Source organism: Eptatretus burgeri, chromosome 6 (genome assembly GCF_056783735.1).
Source record: "Eptatretus burgeri isolate ZD-2024b chromosome 6, Ebu_testis_v1, whole genome shotgun sequence".
In the NCBI taxonomy this organism is placed as follows: Eukaryota; Metazoa; Chordata; class Myxini; order Myxiniformes; family Myxinidae; genus Eptatretus; species Eptatretus burgeri.
The window spans coordinates 87646758-87668949 of NC_140966.1; the positions used below are offsets into that span (position 1 = coordinate 87646758).

General features: G+C 39.7%; 1 protein-coding gene across 1 annotated transcript in view; it reads left to right on the forward strand.

Annotated features, from left to right (window-relative positions):
• Positions 1-10365, forward strand: part of LOC147025270 (putative bromodomain-containing protein 10) — a 262359-nt gene extending 251994 nt beyond the window's left edge. Inside the window, exon 13 of the mRNA XM_085886086.1 lies at positions 10150-10365. The gene's annotated coding sequence lies outside the window, so the exon portion shown is untranslated. The remainder of the gene's footprint in view (positions 1-10149) is intronic.
• Positions 10366-22192: the final 11827 nt, after the last annotated feature.

The following is a 22192-nucleotide window of genomic DNA, read 5'->3' on the forward strand; positions in this document are numbered from 1 at the left end:
GGTGTGTGACAAGGGCAAACTGATTGATTAGATTTTGGTGAAGATCTGGATCCGGATCCGACGACTAGAATTTTAAAAGTGATTCTTCACCATTGAGAGATCGGCCAAAAACGATACATAGCACGATATCTCAAAAAGTTGTGAATGGATTTGGATGAAACTTGGTGGACAGGTTGGATGTGTCATAAGGACAAATTGGTTCAATTTTGGTGAAGATCCAAATTCGGATCTGGATATGAGAGTTATTTAATTTTTAAGTGATTCTCTGCCATTGAGAGATAGGGCCAAAAACGAGATATAGCACGATATCTCAAAAATTGCGGACGGATTCAGATGAGACATGGTGGACAGGTTGGGTGTGTGACCACAACGAATTTATTTGATTTTGGTGAAGATCCGAATCTGCATTTGGATATGAGAATTATTAAATTTTGAAAGTGATTCTTCACCATTGAGAGAAAGCGCAAAAAATGATATACAGCATGATATTTCAAAAATGTATTGGGCCTAATATGTTCTCGTGGATTAAACATTACGTGGCGGAGGTATGCGCTCAACCGAATGCCCTTCCCGTTTCACCATGTGATTACGACTCAATCACTTTTGCATGCGGAATGTAACAGCAGGTTTTCAACCATTGCTGGGAACATGGGCTTTGTCACAGATGCAGTGTAGGTTAGAGCAGGAATTATAGTTTGTTCAAGATGCCGGTGATAACTCACCGACTCTTCAGGGAGGACACCGTAGGATCTTTAACGTCCACCAAACGATTGCCAGCATGTGTACAGCGACCCGAGACAATATGTACAGCACAGTGGTAAGTATTGCAATGCATATCGATACTAATAAACGTCAGTGTGTCAGTGTTAGTTCAGTCAGTCTATTTGTGTGTGTGTGTCTCCTCCATAACTCTTCAAGCATGAAACCTAGCAGCCCAAAACTTTGCATGCATACTAAGGGAACTCCAAGGGAGTGCATGAGTGAAAATTGGGTGTTGGGTTAATTAAAGCACCCCTTTTGAAGATAATTAACATCCTTATTTAATTATATCCTTCATCAAGTGCATCCTCGGACACCTTGCTCTTGAAAGGTTCTTGAGGCGCATCCTCACTTACCTCGCCAGAGCCTTAATTCGCCATTTTGTTTGGCCTGTTCAACAATGCCTCGAGTTGGAACAGGCCGCAAAGGTTTATTAATAATAAAGCACTCAAAATCGGTGATGTTTAGTTTATTGCAGATATGTGCCATTACCAATCAGCTTGCTATCATTTGTCAAGCCAGTCGGTCCTTGTCAAGCATTTAATTGGTGTGTTTGATTGAGGGCATAAGCCACTTGCCGAGCGCCCGATAGTCGATAGTGGTATCGTTCGTGTCCCGATCAGGATGTACAGTCGGCAGTTGCTACAAGGTAGAGGTACATATGGGTAGATTAAGATCTGTAAATGGACTCTCTGTGGATGTGTGTGCACGCCTGTATGCTTGGGTATAGGTGCCGTGGTGGCAAAGTTTCATCCTGTATCTGATGATGAAGATTGGTGGTGGAGCTTTTAACTTTTAACCTCAGTAGCATACGAGCGACCACATTTTCCTTTGTCCTTGTGACTGTTTCTAAAGCAATTCGTTATTTTATATGAACCGGATGTGCTTTACAAAGGTTATATGGTTTCTCTTTGTGAGTTGCAAAGCAAAATTCATTTGATAACACCTGATTTCCAAGCCATTTCTCCTTGAAACATTTACAATGCAAAGTTGTTTTTTGAAATTTCCCCAAAACAAGGGTAAAAGCTACTTAAGGTTTTTGGGTTGTATACGGTACATACTGAAGTTGGTAATCACACTGACTCTAATTGGCCGATTCCTGAAAAACTGCCGATATCAGCCAAGCACTAATATGTGTGTGTGTGTGTGTGTGTGTGTGTGTGTGTGTGTGTGTGTGTGTGTGTGTGTGTGTGTGTGTGTGTGTGTGTGTGTGTGTGTGTGTGTGTGTGTGTGTGTGTGTGTGTGTGTGTGTTGTTCATAAAGCATAACATTTTCTCTTTGCTAACTCCCCACCCCTCTCTTTCTCTCTTTTTGTCACATCCTCACTGTGCCTTCTCCAAATACAGCGCAGCACTCTCCCATACATCTCTCTGTCTCTCTCTGTATCTCTCTGTGTCTCTCTGTATCTCTCTGTATCTCTCTGTATCTCTCTGTGTCTCTCTCTGTCTCTCTTTCTCTCTGTCTCTCTCTCTGTCTCCAGGTGTGTCTCGGCAGTGTTTTTCTCTGGGCGGTGTTTGTCTCCAGATGGTTTGGCTCCAGATGTGTCCAGGCGGTGTTTTTCTCCAGGCGGTGTTTGTCTCCAGACATGTCTGGGCGGTGTTTGTCTTTGGGCGGGATTTATAGTATGGCCGGTAAAAATGGATTTTAGACATTAGTTTGTTTCCATCTTCACTGTCATTAATGCAGAATCTTTTTGATGAGACAGTATGAATTGTAATTAACACTCCACCGCATGTCTACCTTTCATTCTTCCCACCTCCTGCTGCCTTCCCTTCCCCCACCCCTCCTCACTCTCCCTCCCTCCTTCCTCCCCCACCCCTCCATGTAATTTCTATAACTGTAAACTGTGATACAAGTCTGAAGACGACGATGGTTCACGAGCGGTATTTGACGATGTAGATTGTTTCAGAAGTCAAGGATGAGACAATGTGATAATGTTTGACCAAGTTATATAAATGATCAACATGATGTGGTACAAGTGACAGGTTAATAGCTGCAAAATGTGGAAAACCCGGTTTCGTTTAACAACTTTAAAAATTTGACCTTTGCATAACCTTTAAAGGTCACAAAACAATGTTGTGGACATTAAAATAAGGAAACAGGATACGTGCTATAGCTTATTGGAGTTAGTTCGTCGAAGAAGGTCGAAAACCCGGTTCGATTCCAACAACTCTGAAAATTTGAGCTTTGTGAACTTGAAAGGTCAAAGGTCAAGGATTATGACCTTTGGTGCAAAACTTCCTCTGGAACATTCCAGGAACAATATAACGTCATATTGGCTATATGGCATTTCACACTCCTCGGATTATCCATACTTGATGAAATCAGCGTAAAAACAAATTTGAAGGGGGCGCCACGGGCAAGGTGTTCGAGATAGAGCAAAATGGTTTCAAGACTTTAGGTGGGGAATGACCTCAAGATTATGCATAAAAAATATTGTCATCCCAGCTCTCAAAGTTTGGGCGGTCGTATGATTTTTGTCAAAATTCGCAATTTTCTAAGTTTGTAACCTTGACCTTGTGACCTTGACCTTGGGATGAAAATGAAAAATCAAGCTCTGTGGGGCTATGCAGGTGCCATTGGGCTAACCAAATACTGAAACCCCTGCCAGATTCGACAAACCCCCTTGGAGAAGATGCAAATTGAAATTGGCTACCCCCGAAAAACACAATTCGCAATTTTCTAAGTTCGTGACCTTGTGGCCTTGACCTTGGGACAAAAATGAAAAATTGAGCTCTGTGGGGCTATGCAGGTGCCATTGGGCTAACCAAATACCAAAACCCCTGTCAGATTCGACAAACCCCCTCGGAGAAGATGCAAATTGAAATCGGCTACCCCCAAAAAACACATGTTTTTTGGGCGTGGATCTGCCCATAATGGGCGCACCATGCCCATTTTCAGGAAAACACAACTTGATCATGATATAAACCTCCCACCAAAATTTTATCAGGATCGGATGAAAACCAACGGAGCTATGCTTGGGACAGACAGACAGACAGACAGACAGACAGACAGACAGACAGACAGACAGACAGACAGACACACAACAATAACTAATATAGTGGTCACTTATTTTTTTCATGAAAATATTTTTTCGTGAACCAATAAACACCTCAATAAATAGCTAGCATTTGAAAATTCTAATTTCAATAATGGAAACTGTGAAATTGGTTTCAGACCAGGTCACTGTTCCCTGGATATACTGCTTCTGCTCTCCCAACAATGGATGGAGGTACTCAATGCCAGACATGAAATCAGAGCCATATCCTGAGACATATCGTGTGCTTTTGACATGGTCTGGCACCCTGCCCTGCTCACTAAACTCTCTTCCTCTGATATCCAAGGCCATCTCTACTCATGGCTCACAGACTTCCTCTCCTGTCGAACCCCATGTTCTCTGCCCCATCCCTCTCCTTCCACAGATCTCCTAATGTCTCTGTTCCCCACTGTTTTATCCTTCCCTCTCCTACCCCTCATGTCTCATGCCCCCCTTTCTGTGCGTTGTGTGTTAGCTCTCATACGAGCCTCGACAATGTATACAAAAAATAGTAATAATAAAATAAAAATCTCAATCAACATCAAGCATTTGAAAATTGTAATTTCTATAACAGTAAACTGTAAAATACAAACCTCAATCAATATCTCGGATTTGAAAATTGTATTTCTATAACTGTAAACTATGAAATACAAACCTCAATTGATAGCTTGCATTTGAAAATTGTAATTTATATATCTGTAAACTGTTATAAAAACCTCATTTGATATTTAGCATTTGAAAATTGTAATTTCTATAACTGTAAACTGTGAAATACAAACCTCAATTGATAGCTTGCATTTGAAAATTGTAATTTCTATTACTGTAAACTGTGAAATACAAACCTCAATCGATATCTGGCATTTGAAAATTGTAATTTATATAACTGTAAACCAGGGGTCTCCAACCTTTTTGGGCGGAGGGCCACAAAACCAAAGTGGTGAGGGACGGAGGGCCGCACTCAAAACAAGGACGGTAAATTCTGGGGAAAAAAATTTAATTAATATGCGGAAATTTAAACAAAAATTAGTGCTGAATATATTTTTCTTGCCAACGAATATGATAAATGAATAATCGTGTTAAAAACACATGCGTCTAATTTAAACCAAAATCATAATAAAAATTACAGAACGCTTTGATCATTGACCCTGACAAATTGGCAGTATCATGGGCCGCATTGTAATGTAAACTTAATATGGCACCGTGGGCTGCATAAATCCGTCTAAGGGGCCGCATGTGGCCCGTGGGCCGCAAGTTGGAGACCCCTGCTGTAAACTGTGTAATAAAAACCTCATTTGATATCTCGCATTTGAAAAATGTAATGTTTTCTCTAAGTGGAAATTGTGAAAGAAAAACCTCAATTGATATCTCGCATTTGAAAATTGCAATTTATATAATGGTAAACTGTGAAATAACTGTGAACTGTGTTGTAATTTTTAAACTGTACAATGTGATATAAAAACCTCAATGAATATCTAGTGTTTGAAAATTGCAATTTCTATAACTGTAAACTGTGAAATATAAACCTCAGTTGATATCTAGCTTTTGAAAATTGTAATTTCTATACTGGAAAATCCATTGTAATTTCTATAACTGTAAACTGTGAAATAAAAACCTCAATCGATATCCAGCATTTCAAAATTGTAATTTCTATAACTGCAAACTGTGTAATAAAAACTTCATTTGATATCTCGCATTTGCAAAATGTAATGTTTTCTATAAGTGGAAATTGTGAAAGAAAAACCTCAATTGATATCTCGCTCTTGAAAATTGCAATTTATATAATGGTAAACTGTGAAATAACTCTGAACTGTATTGTAATTTATATAACTGTAAAATGTGATATAAAAACCTCAATGAATATCTAGTGTTTGAAAATTGCAATTTCTATAACTGTAAACTGTGAAATATAAACCTCAATTGATATCTAGCTTTTGAAAATTGTAATTTCTATACTGGAAAATCCATTGTAATTTCTATAACTGTAAACTGTGAAATAAAAACCTCAATCGATATCCAGCATTTGAAAATTGTAATTTCTATAACTGTAAACTGTGAAATAAAAACCTCAATTGATATCTAGCATTTGAAAATGGTAATTTCTATTGCTGTAAACTGTGAATTTAAAACCTTCATAAATATCTAGCATTTGAAAATTGTAATGTCTGTAATTGTAAACTGTATTGAAATTTCTATTACTGTAAAGTGTGAAATACAAACCCAAATCGATATCTTGCATTTGAGAATTGTAATTTCTATAACTGTAAACTGTGAAATACAAACTTCAATTAACATCTAGCTTTTGAAAGTTGTAATTTCGATTACTGTAAGCTGTGAAATGCAAACCTCAATCAATATCCAGCATTTGAAAATTGTAATTTCTATAACTGTAAACTGTGACTTAAAAACCTTCATAAATAACTAGCATTTGAAAATTGTAATTACTTTCATGTAAACTGTGAAATAAAAACCTCAATCGAAATCTAGCATTTGAAAATTGTAATTTCTGTAACTGTGAAATGTATTGTAATTTTATAACTGTAAACTGCAAAAAAAAATCTCAATCAATATCGAGTATTTGAAAATTGCAATTTCTATAACTGTAAACTGTGAAATATAAACCTCAATTGATATCGAAATCTAGCTTTTGAAAATTGTCATTTCTATAACCGTGAACTCCATTGTAATTTCTATAACTGTAAACTGTAAAATAAAAACCTTAATTGATATCAAGCATTTGAAAATTGGAATTTCTATGTCTGTAAACTGTATTGTAATTCCCATGACTGTAAACTGTGAAATAAAAACCTCAATATCCAGCATTTGAAAACTAATTTCTTTATCTGTAAACTGTATTGTAATTTATATTACTGTAAACTGGGAAATAATAACCTCAATCAATATGTAGCATTTGAAAATTGGCATTTTTATATTTATAAACTGTATTGTAAATTATACAACTGTAAACTGTATTGTAATTTGTATAACTGTAAACTGCAAAATAAAAACCTCAATCAATATCTAACATTTGAAAAATTCAATTTATATAACTGTAAACTGTGAAATAACTGTAAACTGTATTGTAATTTCTGTAACTTAAACCGCATTGTAATTTATATAACTGTAGACTGTATTGTAATTTCTATAATGGTAAACTGTGAAATAAAAACCTCAATCAATGTGTAGCATTTGAAAATTGTAATTTTTATTAGTATGAACGATTGTAATTTCTTTTACTGCCAACTGTGAAATAAAATCCTCAATCAATATCTTGCATTTGAAAATTGTAATTTCTATAACTGTAAACTGTGAAATACAAAGCTCAATCAATATCTAGCATTTGAAGAATGTAATTTTTATTATTGTAAACTTTATTATAATTTATACAACTGAAAAATGAAAACCTTCAGAAATATCTAGCTCGCATTTGAAAATTGTAATTTTTAGAGCTGTAAACTGTATTGCAATTTATATAACTGTAAACTGTGAAATACAAACCTCAATCAACATATAGCATTTGAAAATTGTAATTTCTGTAACTGTGAATGTATTGTAATTTTATAACTAGAAACTGCAAAATAAATACCTCAATCAATATCGAGTATTGGAAAATTGAAATTTCTATAACTGTAAAATATATACCTCAATCGATATCGAAATTTAGCATTTGAAAATTGTAATTTCTATAACTGTAAACTTCATTGTAATTTACATAACTGTAAACTGAAAAATAAAAACCTTCATAAATATCTCGCATTTGAAAATTGTAATTTTTCGAGCTGTAAACTGTATTGCAATTTCTATAACTGTAAACTGTGAAATACAAACCTCAATCGATATATAGCATTTGAAAATTGTAATTTCTATTACTGTAAACTGCATTGTAATTTCTATAACTGTAATCTGTATTGTAATTTCTACAACGGTAAACTGTGAAATACAAAGCTCCATCGATATCTAGCATTTGAAGAATGTAATTTTTATAATTGTAAACTTTATTGTCATTTATATAACTGTAAACTGAAAAACAAAAACCTAAATCAATATCTTGCATTTGAAAGTTATACTTTACATATCTATATACTGTGAATTAAAAACCTTCATAAATATCGAGCATTTGAAAATTGTTAATCTCCAACTGTAAACTGCATTGCAATTTCTATAACTGTAAACTGTGAAATACAAACCTCAATCAACATCTAGCATTTGAAAATTGTAATTTCTATTACTGTAAACTGTGAAATACAAACCTAAATTGATATCTAGCATTTCAAAATTATAATTTATATAGCTGTAAACTGTGAAATAACTGTAAACTGTATTGTAATTTCTATAACTGTAAACTGCATTGTAATTTCTATAATGGTAAACTGTGAAATAAAAACCTCAATCAATATCTTGCATTTGAAAATTTTAATTTCTATAATAGTAATATATGAATTAACCTCAATCAATATTGAGCATTTGAAAATTGTAATTTTTATAACTAAAAACGATTGTAATTTCTAAAAGTGTAAACTGTGAAATGAAACCCTCAATCAACATCTAGTGTTTGAAAAATGTAATTTTCATAATCGTAAACTTTATTGTAATTTATATAACTGTAAACTGAAAAATAAAAACCTAAATCAATATCTAGCATTTGAAAATTATAATGTCTATAACTGTAAACTGTGAAATACAAACCTCAATCAAGATCTAGCATTTGAAAATTGTAATTTATATTACTGTAAACTGTGAAAAACAAACCTAAATAGATATCTAGCATTTGATAATTGTAATTTGTATAACTGTAAACTGCAAAATAAAACCTCAATCAATATCGAGCATTTGAAAATTGTAATTTATATAGCTGTCAACTGTGAATTATAAACCTTCATAAAGATCTAGCATTTGAAAATTGCAATTTCTATAATGTAAACTGTGAAATACAAACCTAAATTGATATCTTGCATTTGAAAATTGTAATTTCTATCACTATTTTATAATAATTTATATAACTATAAACTGTGAAATAAATACCTCAATTGATATCTCTCGGGAGGCCGGTGATGCTTGCCTATAATCAAAAAGCTTCTACTTATTATATACCTACATACGAATCATGGTTCATTATTTCTCACAATGTGTAAGGATACCATAATAGTAAAGTGTATATATATATATATATATATATATATATATATATATATATATATATATATATATATATATATATATATATATATATATATATAATATATCAAAGACTAAAATTTATCATTCAGCATTTTACATCACAAACAACTCCACAATGTGGTCCATCAAGGCAACATACAAGTGTCCCAAAAATATTTTTCAGGTGTACAGTGTGTCTCATAAAGCATACCACTGAGTAGAAAATTCTATTTTTGTTTCATTTTATAGCACAAAAACATTACAGTCTGGTTCAGCAAGACCAAATATGGTTATAGTATTATCCCAATGTATTTCAAGTTCACAGTGTGTCCAGGAGAAAGTATAAACTTGTGGAAATACAACCACTTTAAATTGCCCACCAAAGATGGACAGAGATTGGTACTCTTGCCTGGAGGATGGCAGTGCTGATGCGAGTGTATATAATAGTCCATGTATACATAAATGTCCATCTGCGGGACAGCACACACATTGATGTATAAACTAGCAGGACGGGCTGGAGGTGCACGCTCTGCCTCTGAGCCGTACAGCCTAGGTTCGAATCCCGTCCCAGCTATAAACTCTCATCTCGGTGCTTCACATGCAGGGTGATTAATCAATGTGTGTGCCATCCCTTGGATGGACGCTACGCTGGGCGTCCCGTCTGCCAGCAGGAGTTGGTGGACGTTAAATATCAGTGTCCTTTTGCGAAGAGTAGGTGAGCTATCGCCGCACCCTGAACAAATGACAAACTCCTGCCCTCACTACGACTGGGAAGGAAATGGAAAACCACCCAGTATAACCCTCGCCAAAAAACTGCTCAGGCAGCACTGACGCCCTGTAACAGGTGACAGTTTATCAGAATACATGTACATTTACATATACATGTATATATATATATATATATATATATATATATATATATATATATATATATATATATATATATATATATATATATATATATATATATATATATATATATATATATATATATATATATATATATATATGTTCTCACAAAATCACGTGATCTGTAAGTTAGCAATACAAATGACAGAATAAGAAGAGCAGACATATTAAAACTGGTTGAAAAAGGCAGTGGAGAGTGAAAGAGTTAAAAACTTTTAAATTTTCTTCCTTGCATTCCAATGAGCATCTGCCATTAATCACACCTTAATTCTCTGTCATTTGCCGCACAGATATAAACAGCCTCCAGAAGAGAAGGCAAAGTAGAATGGAGGAGCTGCAGGTTCAAGTGAAAACCATCGTCCCTCTAACAAGGCAAACCTTGAGGTTCTTTATACGATCTGACATTAACTTGGATGTTGAAATCATTAACCTTCACACAACCCAACAAAAATTTCAAATAAATGTCTGTGGCTTTCAGCTTGGAAAATAACTGAGTATTATCTATTTAAAAACACGTCTTGTAACATGAAAGGATGCTCCTGATACATAAATCGTCACAAGACAAAATGTGCAGACCATGATGCAGGTATCAAGACAAGGCTTCCAAAAGTTGAGGTTTCAAAGAGCGAGTAAGGAGTGATACACAAATATATTCAGAAACTGTATATGCTCATTAAAACATCACGATATGAACTGGCGGGATGCCCTAGAGGTAGCGCACTCATCACTAAACTGCCTACCCTGTGTTGGAATCCCGACCCAGCTATGAACTGTCATCCTGCTGTTTCACAGGCAGGGTGATTCGTCAATGTGTACCGTACTCCAGATGGACATTAAACTGTGTCCCTTCTGCTGACCCTGAAAACTGCTGGGAAACCAATGGCAAACCACCCTGTATAATCTTTTCTAAGAAACTGCTTCAGCAGCACCGACGCTCTACAACAGAATATGGTACATTTTATATATATATATATATATATATATATATATATATATATATATATATATATATATATATATATATATATATATATATATAAACCCCTATGCTTCTCAGTCCTAATAAAGCTGCAAGCTGCGCAAGGTAAGCGCTTTGCTGTTTCAAACCCTATCTTGGTTCCGTTGCAGCTCCAGACATTCACAAGTAGCACATACTGTACATGAGAAATCTCATCTAATCAGTTACATTGGGGTAATTTATTTGGTGAGACCTGAGTGGTTCTGCCCTCTAATTACGGGTGAGAGACATGATTGGGTCTTGTTATTTATGTGTTAACTGACATTGGCATTGCACGTGGTGCATGCTTGGGAGCATCGTTGATGCACGTTTGTACACGCATCAGTCACTGATGACTCATTAACAGGTGATGAAACCAGTTCGGCTACTGAGGGGGTGTGTAGGATTGGGATTATCATGTTTGTACATCTTGTGAATGTCTACAGCTGCATAGGAACCCGGGTATACTTTGAAACAGCAAAGAGCTTACCTTGTGTAGTTTTTCTTGGTTGCTTTATGTAGCTTTCTTTGGCTGGAAGAGCGTCGACATTAATTTATTGAAATCCGATCCACGTGGGATAAATGATTATGTCAGAGCTGATTGGTTATTCCCTCCAATTCTGGGTGATAGATGTGATTGGTTTTTGACATGAATATATATATATATATATATATATATATATATATATATATATATATATATATATATATATATATATATATATGTATGCCTGGTGTTGGCTTAATGGTTAGGGTGGTGGGCTTAGGATCCGAGGATCCTGAGTTCAAATCCCACTCGGCTGTTGAATTAATACCAGGTGGGGTTGACTCTGCCTGTCATCCTTCCGAGGTCGGCAAAATGAGTGCCAGCATGCTGGTATCCTGTGTTGGAGTGGCGACCCGTCCAGAATTGTATCCAATAGCCAAGGAGACTGCTTAGGCAGCACCAACGCTTTGCACAGAGTATGGTCCCAGTGGATGGATGGATATATATATATATATATGTAGTGTTGAAATGGTAAAAGAGAAAACAAATAACGGGAGCGGCAGAGAGCAAGATTCAATGGAAAAGCCATCAGTGTGGAGTGTAAATTGGGGTACGTGTTCGAAAAACGATTGATTGAAAGAGAGAAAATATCAGAGTAAGAGAGAAACACTGGGGAAACCAGTAGGTGAGATCACCATATGTCAGGACCAGACGAAAAGACTGGTTGGAATTAAGAGAGGAGACCCAAAGTTGGATGAACAGAGCAATATCGAGAGTGGTGCCATGTGAGTAAGAAGGTGAGTGTGGGGGAAAAGATGAAAAGGAAGGGAGTGTTGAGAGGGAGGGAGGAAGTATGTGGGATTGGGAGGGAGAGAAAGAGAGGAGTGAAAGAGTGTTAAACCAAGAGGAAGAAGAGGCGCGGAGATAGGACGGAGCGAACGCACATCGCGAGCTGAGCAGAGGTGAGATCGAGGAAGGGGGAGAGAGAGAGCAAGAGAGAGCGAGAGAGAGAGAGAGAGAGAGAGAGAGAGAGAGAGAGAGAGAGAGAGAGAGAGAGAGAGAGAGAGAGAGAGAGAGAGAGAGAGAGAGAGAGAGAGAGAGAGAGAGAGAGAGAGAGAGAGAGAGAGAGAGAGAGAGAGAGAGAGAGAGAGAGAGAGAGAGAGAGAGAGAGAGAGAGAGAGAGAGAGAGGAGGGGGGGGGGGTCACAATCGGAGAAGAGAGAGAGCGAGAGAGAGGGAGAGGGAGAGCAGAGATTACTCTAAGCCAGGACCACGAGAGCGAGAGAAACAGAGAAACGAGGGAGAGGTGAGGATGCAAACTGTCGTATGTACCTGTCCGTGTATTTCAATCCATACAGCTTTTCGTGGACGGACATATATTAACGTGTACAGGACTAAGATAATGTTGGAATCCCAATCCTGTAAGATCACATCGTATCAATATACTGTTCCACCTTATGTTGGTAAAATTGCATTATGATGCAGAAATCGCGTGATGATTACAATCAATATGATAATTTGTGTTGATGGTAGTTGTAAAAATTGTATTATAATTACTGTATCATGAGGGGGGAGGGGCGTTGATCGGGCTGGGTGGTTGGGGAGGGGTTGTGGGTGTGAGTGGTTGTGTGATGGTGGGTGGGCGATGGGCGATGATGTAGGGCATTTTCTCGGAAGTGAAGCTTTCCCCAAGAGACGTTTCTGCATTTCCTCTCCTCTCACTGTCCTCACATATCTCTTATTTTTTCACCTCACACTCTTGCCTTCAGCTCCATTATCTCATTACTTATCTCACCATTTCACTCACCTTGGATCTTGTCCACCACCATCACCATCACCATCACCACCACCACCACCACCACCACCATCACCACCACCACCACCACCACCACCACCACCACCACCACCACCACCACCACCACCACCACCACCACCACCCTTTGATTCAAATTATTTGGTTTGACTTCATAATTAACCTTTCAGCCTCACCATCTCACCATCTGGGGTCTCTCCATCACCATCACCATTGCATAATCACATTTACCTTCTCGGTTTGATTCAAATTATCGGTCTGACTACATGATTAACCTTTCAGCCTCACCATCTCACCATCCGGGGTCTCTCCATCACCATCACCATTGTATTATCACATTCACCTTCTCGGTTTGATTCAAATTATCGGTCTGACCACATGATTAACCTTTCAGCCTCACCATCTCACCATCTCACCATCCGGGGTCTCTCAATCACCATCAGCATTGTATTATCACATTCACCTTCTCGGTTCGATTCAAATTATCGGTCTGACTACATGATTAACCTTTCAGCCTCACCATCTCACCATCTCACCATCCGGGGTCTCTCAATCACCATCACCATTGTATTATCACATTCACCTTCTCGGTTTGATTCAAATTATCGGTCTGACCACATGATTAACCTTTCAGCCTCACCATCTCACCATCTCACCATCCGGGGTCTCTCAATCACCATCACCATTGTATTATCACATTCACCTTCTCGGTTTGATTCAAATTATCGGTCTGACCACATGATTAACCTTTCAGCCTCACCATCTCACCATCTCACCATCCAGGGTCTCTCAATCACCATCACCATTGTATTATCACATTCACCTTCTCGGTTTGATTCAAATGATCGGCCTGACCACATGATTAACCTTTCAGCCTCACCATCTCACCATCTCACCATCCAGGGTCTCTCAATCACCATCACCATTGTATTATCACATTCACCTTCTCGGTTTGATTCAAATTATCGGTCTGACCACATGATTAACCTTTCAGCCTCACCATCTCACCATCTCACCATCCAGGGTCTCTCAATCACCATCACCATTGTATTATCACATTCACCTTCTCGGTTTGATTCAAATTATCGGTCTGACCACATGATTAACCTTTCAGCCTCACCATCTCACCATCTCACCATCCGGGGTCTCTCAATCACCATCACCATTGTATTATCACATTCACCTTCTCGGTTCGATTCAAATTATCGGCCTGACCACATGATTAACCTTTCAGCCTCACCATCTCACCATCCGGGGTCTCTCAATCACCATCACCATTGCATAATCACATTCACCTTCTCGGTTCGATTCAAATTATCGGCCTGACCTCATAATTGGCTTTCAACCTCACTCAGTTAATCTCACCCTCTCACACTCACCCTCTCACTCACTCATCCACTCACACTTTTATGCCCCCTCCCCGACCCCCTCACCTTCTCCTTTAATTGTGCTAACATACTTGCCAATAATTTGTTGTTTTTTCTTCCAATCGTTCAATTTATTTTCTTAATCGGTTCAGTTTCTTGTCCCTTTTGCATTCCTTCACTCACCTGTTCACTCTCACCATTTACTTGCATATTCCATTTTAATTGGAACACTCACCTGTAATAATAATGATATCATTTATCTTCTGCTTTCATATTGTCTTTTGTTTCTTTCGAAGGTGTGTGTGTGTGTGTGTGTGTGTGTGTGTGTGTGTGTGTGTGTGTGTGTGTGTGTGTGTGTGTGTGTGTGTGTGTGTGTGTGTGTGTGTGTATGTGTGTGTGCACATTCGATGTGGTGGCCATTTTTTTTACCCATGCTATCCCTCCATATGGAGTACTACCTTACCATATCTGCCTCTCTGATGTACCATACTCTTCACAGTATTGGTGCTGCTGAAGCAGCTTCCTAAGCAAGGGTGAAACTGTGTGGTTTGCCATTGCCTTCTCAGCAGTAGTAGGGCAGGAATTTGGAACTTATTCAGCGTGCCGGCGATAGCTCACCTCCTCTTTGTGAAGGACTTTGGGGTCTTCTACATCCACCGACTAATGTGGGCAGATGGGACGCCAGTTTATCATCCATCAGAGGGATGGCACACATAATGATGAATCACCCTACCTCTATGAATCACCAGGATTCAAACCAGGCAAGCCAGCTTAAAAGAGAGTGTGCATATCTCGAGGCCATCCTGCCAACTCAGCTCACCTGTACATTCACAATACCATACTCCATGATGTATATATTTTCATATCTATAAAGTAATGGAGCTAATGTGTATCTCTTTCTCTTTCTCTTTCTCTTTCTCACTCTCTTTCTCACTCTCTTTCTCACTCTCTTTCTCACTCTCTTTCTCACTCTCTTTCTCACTCTCACTCTCACTCTCACTCTCACTCTCACTTTACTCTCATTCTCACTATCACTCTCTGTACTCTCTCTTTACTCTCTCTCTCTCTCTTTACATACATACATACATACATACATACATACATACATACATACATACATACATATTTAATAAGCAGGAATAAATTCCTGCATGGGGCTAGTGTGGGAAAATTCTGACAACCTCGGACTCAAATCCAAGGATTTATTCCTTTCTTCATCACTTACTTGGTGCCAGCCCACTGAGCTATTGAGTCTTCGGGATATCAGAAATTTCTCATACTAGCACTGCAAGCTTTATAATTGCCAATTTCTTACGTGCCTGCCAGTTAGACCCCGTGTATGTTTGTGTAAGTTTAGGTTTAGGTCAAGGTGTATGAAAGATAAACAGGAATAAATCCCTGCGCAGGGCTGGTGTGAAAAATTCTGACAATGCAGGACTCAAACCCAAGGACCTGGTCACTTATGAGGTGATGGCCCACTGAGCTATTGAGTCTTTGGGATATCCTCAGAAATTTCTCACACCAACACTTCAAGCTTTATAATATACTGTATATTTTTTTCTTATATTTTATATGAAGAGCGAATGTGTATTTTGCTAATGTATATCTATATATACAGTATATTTGTGCAGAGCCTGTGTTGTCACTGAACCATTCCCCCAAACTTAAGTGAAATCGTACCAAACTTCTGGGCTGCACCTCCCTCACCCGTGTGTATATGCTAGGGGTATTTTTTGTTGAAAGCTTTCGAAAAATTTTTTTCAAAAAAACTTAAATCTTCAACTCCAATTGCTTATAAAAATGTAATATCATGAATATTACAAATTAATTTGCAAAATAAATGTGTGAATTCTGCTTGGTGTAAATCATGCCAACTCATGTACTTATCTTCAGTTAAAACAAGCCGGTCTCTCGAGCGACGTCTGGTAAGGTGGTTTGAATTGCACAGCAGGAGTTGTTTTGAATTACGTGGAAGTAAGGTGTTTTTAATAACATGGCGTTGATGAGTTGGTGAGGTGTTTTTAATACCATGGTGGTGTGTATTGAATTACGGTATGTGGTGGCAAGTTATTTTTTAATAAAGTGGTGGTGAGTTGTTTTGAGTTGCGTGGAAGTGGGGTGTTTTTAATAATGTGGCAGTGAGGTGGTTTTTTTATAATGTGGGGGTGGTGTTTTAAATAATGTGGTGAGGTGTTTTTTAATAATGTGGCAGTGTTTGTCCCATTATAGCGACATGCGGTGAGGCAAGTGTCGCGAGCCAATCCACAATAGTGTGTGTATGTATGTATATATATATATATATATATATATATATATATATATATATATATATATATATATATATATATATATATATATAGTTGGGGGTCGGGCGAGAAGACCACCAGGGGCGAAGCTATCTCAGGTTCCCCACCAGACTCCCCGGAGTTGCATGCCGTCGCACACGGATAATTTAGTGACGCGGCGGGTCGCTAACCGACTGTGAACACCAATAACTCAACCGCGTGACCTTGTGTCCTCCCGTCTATGGGTTAACCGGTTTACCTAATTAATCACGTGATTTAATTACTGGGGACACACCTTCGGTACACCTTGTCTGAACTGGATCACTTTATCGGAACGGATGCAGCCGAGCGACACTGCCAAAGACGTACCAGCTAAAAGGAACGGATAGTTGGGAATAAAGTCCCGGCTAAGCTAGGATTCGGACCATGCTGGATCAATGAAAGAAAAGACGAAAACGAGCTGCGAACATTTCTAACAATAATAATTTATTTACAAGCAGGTGAGGAAAGTTATGTGGCACAGTGAAAAGTCGGTTTATTGTTGTGTGTAATGCAGGGACAGGAAGAAATGTGAGGTGCGACAATGTACAAGCAACTTATAAAAGCAGACACAGAGCAGACTTAACCTGAAATAATAATCTTCTGCAATCTTAACTTATGAGGACAGGCGCCAGGACACACACACACACACACACACACACACACACACACACACACACACACACACACACACACACACACACACACACACACACACACACACACACACACACACCAATGAAGAGGAGTTGATGAAGAGAAAAAGGAGGAGAGGAGATGAGTCTAACGGTCTCTCGATACCTTGCACGATTGCCTGATCGCACCACCAATATGTTTTGGGGGGATGTTCTGCTGGGCGATACCTCCCTGACAACTGGCGCGCCATTTCTTGTTTCGTGGCACTTCGTGCAGCTAGCGTCGGTCCAGAGAATGAGACACGACCGTTGGGCGTGAAGGGAGGGACTTGGTTGGAGAAAGCGGAGTCGAGAGCGAGTGGGCGGAGTGGTAGATGGGACCAGGTGGGTGGGTGATGTCAGCGACATGTGGGCGGAGTGGTAGACGGGACCAGGTGGGTGGGTGATGTCAGCGACATGTGGGCGGAGTGGTAGACGGGACCAGGTGGGTGGGTGGAGTCAGCGACATGTGGGCGGAGAAGTGGAGGCGGAGTCGCAGGTGATGACGACAGAAGGGTGAGTGAAGAAGGCGGAGAGATCGATCCCAAGTCGGGCAGAGAATGGGACGAGCCGATAGCAGCGATGGCAAGACACCAAAACCACAACTGGATCTGAAACTACGGACGACCTCGCCACCCGTCCTTTATAGACCCTGGGTTGCAAGGTGGGGGCTTTTCCCTGAAGCGATGTGTCGTCACCCGAATCGGCCGCTCTGATTGGGCCCAGTCCACTGTGTGGCCCGGTCATGATGGCCGGAAGCGCCTCCACTCCACTTCTGGCAAGATAACTCCAAGCTGCGGAATCGTCTCACTCTGAGCTCCATGATATGAATTTCCGCACACCGAACTCCGCGACATGCATTGCCTTGCACTGATCTCCCAGACCGTGCCCTGGTGACTGTCCGAGGGTCGTGTCGGCCCCGTATGCCTGCCCGAGCACCCGCGATTAGTGCTGATCAATGCCTGCTCCGTGATGTGCCACGCGGCCTGAGCGATCCGAACTACACAGCACGCCTCTGCCTGATCGCGGCTTCACCGGGCGGAGGGGCGAGGAGCCGTCCGCCGTACCCGGGTCATTTGCTTCTGTGTTGTGAAAAACAACATCCGTGCCGCCTTTTGAAGAGATATTGGTTCGTATGCCTTTTCAATGCAACCAGCAATCTCATCCCAGATCACTGGAAACGTCAGAAGATCATCTCGAGCTTGCGGCAGAGGTTCGTTCGAGGGTATCGCTGTATCCTCGCAGCTCCGCTGTCGATGCTCGTGTGGTGTTGTTGCAGTTTTCCTATTCCCCTTCCCCGGCCGCAGCACGTGTTGGCCTCTGTGACGACGCATACGTTGACGGTGTGGCTGCAGTTTTTACAGGTGGCTGTCTGAGTGCAGTGTCTGCTTTGATTTATTTCAGAAAGAAGAGGAAAAGAGTAGGAATGAAGATAGAGATATAATCAGACCTAACTGTGAGATCCACACAACACACTGTCCCATTGGCCCGCTAAACAAAAGGGAAGGGACTATCTGAACATACATTATTTGAATAACTGTCTCAGGACCGCTGTATGATGGTTGTTATTGCTTTGGAGGCATGCGGTTCTGAGAACCACAACAACATATATATATATATATATATATATATATATATATATATATATATATATATATATATATATATATATATATGCAGCATCTGTCCTGTCCTCTACTGTGTTGTCACTGAAGTCAATTTTTTTTGAAAATGTAATATCACGAATATTAAATATTAATTTGCAAAATAAATGTTTGCATTCTGATTGGTGTAAATCATGACAACACGGAAACTCACATACTTATCCTCAGTTAAAACAAGCCTGTCTCTATAGTGCTGAGTGTTGAAGTGTTTTCAATGATGTGGAGGTGGGGTGTTTTTACTGATGGGGTGGTTATGTTGTGGTGAGGTGTTTTTAATAATGGGGTGGTTATGTTGTGGTGAGGTGTTTTTAATAATGGGGTGGTTATGTTGTGGTGAGGTGTTTTTACTGATGGGGTGGTTATGTTGTGGTGAGGTATTTTTAATAATGGGGTGGTTATGTTGTGGTGAGGTGTTTTTAATACGATGGTGGTGAGGTGTTTTGAATTATATGGCGGTGTTTGTTCCAATATAGCGATGTGCGGTGAGGCTACCGTTGCAAGCCGATCCATGCTCGTCTTATATATCTGTGCAGTGTCTGTCCCATCCTTTATTGTCACTGAATTACTCCCTCAACGTTTTGTGAAATTGTACCCAACCTCCGGGCTGCACCTACCTCTCCCGTATGTATGTCCTCAGGGTATTTTATTTTGGAAAAAAGTTTTTTTTGAAATTTTTGAAAAAAAACATTTTTTTTCTTAAATCTTCAGCTTCAATTGCTATGGAAAAATGTAACTAATCACGAATATTATGATAACATTTGCAAAATAAATGTTTGAATTCTGCTTGGTGTAAATCATGACAATACGGCAACTCACTTATCCTCAATTATAACAAGCCTGTCTCTCGAGCGACGTGCAGTGAGGTGTTTTGAATTGCACAGTGGGAGTTTTTTATTTTATTATTTTGCATACATTGTCGAGACTCGTGTGAGAGCGAACACTCAATGCACAACAAAGGAGGCATGTGACAAGAGGGGTGGGAGAGGGAAGGACAAAACAGTGGGGAACAGAGACATGAGGATATCTGTGGAAGGGAGAGGGATGGGGCGGGGAACACGGGGTATACAAGATGGACACTATAGGGATTTCCAGGAAGGAAAGCAGGTAACTTGAAGGAGGTGGGTTAGGGGTGGCTTAATGGGTAGAAAAGATTGAGGTTTTGGATGGGGAAGATAAGACGTGGTGGTGAACAACTGTTTTGAAGACCTGGAGAGAAGAGTGGGATTGAAGAGAGTGTGGGAGTTTATTCCAAAGGCGGGGAAAAAGAGGAATGAAAGAGTGAAGGTGAGCAGTGATTCGTTAATTTGGTAGTTTTGCGAGAAGGGGGTTGTTGACGGACCTTGAGCACTCTGTGAAAATATGGGATGTGGGCCATATTGCAGACAGAGCGGGGGGGGGGGGGTGAGACTGGAGAGGAGACAGAAGAAGACAGCAAGACCACTGACCTGCCTGTGGTGAGAGAGTGAGAGGCCCAAAGACTGAGCCTCTACGCAGGAGATACCAATGATCCTAAATGCCTTGGTTTCCACAGCGTGAAGCTGAGAAAGGTGAGAGGCAGGAGCACCAGCCCGGAGGGGAGAGCAGTACTCCATCAGGCTGCGGTGAAAGCTTTGTATGTGGTGAGGAGCTCAAGTGGGCCGAGGAAGGACTTTGCACGATGAAGGATTCCCAGTCGGCGACTGGCTTTGGAGTACAGATTGGAAATGTGGCTTTCCTAGGAAAGATCATGGCAGATAGTGAGACCCAGAAACTTGTATGAAAGGACTTCTTCCAGCGGATTGTTGAGAAAGTTGATGGGGGGGAGGGGGTGGTTTCCAAACGGTCCTTTCGGAGAGACATCATGAGAGTGTGAGTCTTGTGAGGATTGAAAGACATGTTCCACGTGTTGGACCAGTTTGCGATTTTATCCAGATCTGCAGAGAGTGAAGAGGCTGCTGCTTACCGATCTAAAGGCCCGGTCACACCTTGACGTTTTAGCCAACGTATGCCGATTTTTGAATTTTTTTTCTAAAACGCTGGCACACGTTGAATACGTTATGGGTAAGTTTTGATAACATTGAGAGCACGCTGAAAAACACTGCCATACGTCGTTGTACGTTGGCTTTAAACTTTGTACTTTTCGGTTGTCCTCAAATTTTTTCATGCTTGAAATTTCACGACGTATGCCGGCGTATGACTCACACGTTCCGCTACGCTGGCCACAAGTTGTATGCACGGTCTGCGATCGTTGACAGACGTCAACACATGCTACTTGTAAGTTAATCATAAGTTGAGACACGCCGAGGTAATGTTTAGCGTACCCGAAAGTTATTTCTAACCTATGATTAACGTGTTGTTGGCACGTTACGCGATCGTTGCCACACATCGACAGACGTTACTTTTAAGTTACTCATAGGCTGAAAGACGTCGGTATAATGGATCGTCCTTGCGTCAGCGTCCACGGCCACGGCCAGGACACTTATTTGCAGCATTCTTCAAACTTTTCTTCGGCATGACGAGGATGTTCACACTTCGATGTCTAGCTTGGCTATGATTCCAATTGTCCATCGGCAGCGTCTATTTAAAATAGTCGAGTTTGAGCGTTTTAACACGTTCAGAAGAAACGCTTCAAATTTCAAAACCCCAGCGTCAAAAAACAAAGGCGAGTGACAGCAATTTAAATTGTTCATTGTAAACAATGAAAATAGCTGAGTGGTACCGTTTAAGAGTCGTTGAGTGTAAAAAAAATCCAATTGTTGAGCGCAAGCGTCTACTTTCAATAGTGGAGATGCAGCCATTTAAATCGTTGAGTGGCAGCCTATGAATAGCAAACCCCACGTCACCGGCAAAGATAAACTGCCGCACGATATGGATAAGTTAGGCTATCGTTGGGCATAGTTTATGAACGCCGACTTCACGATAATTATTCGTTGGTATATCGTATCTAAAAGTAATCAAAGCGCTCTATGCACATTATTAGTTCATTGTGCATTTGTCCAACCCGTGATGAATAGACCTAAATCATAAAA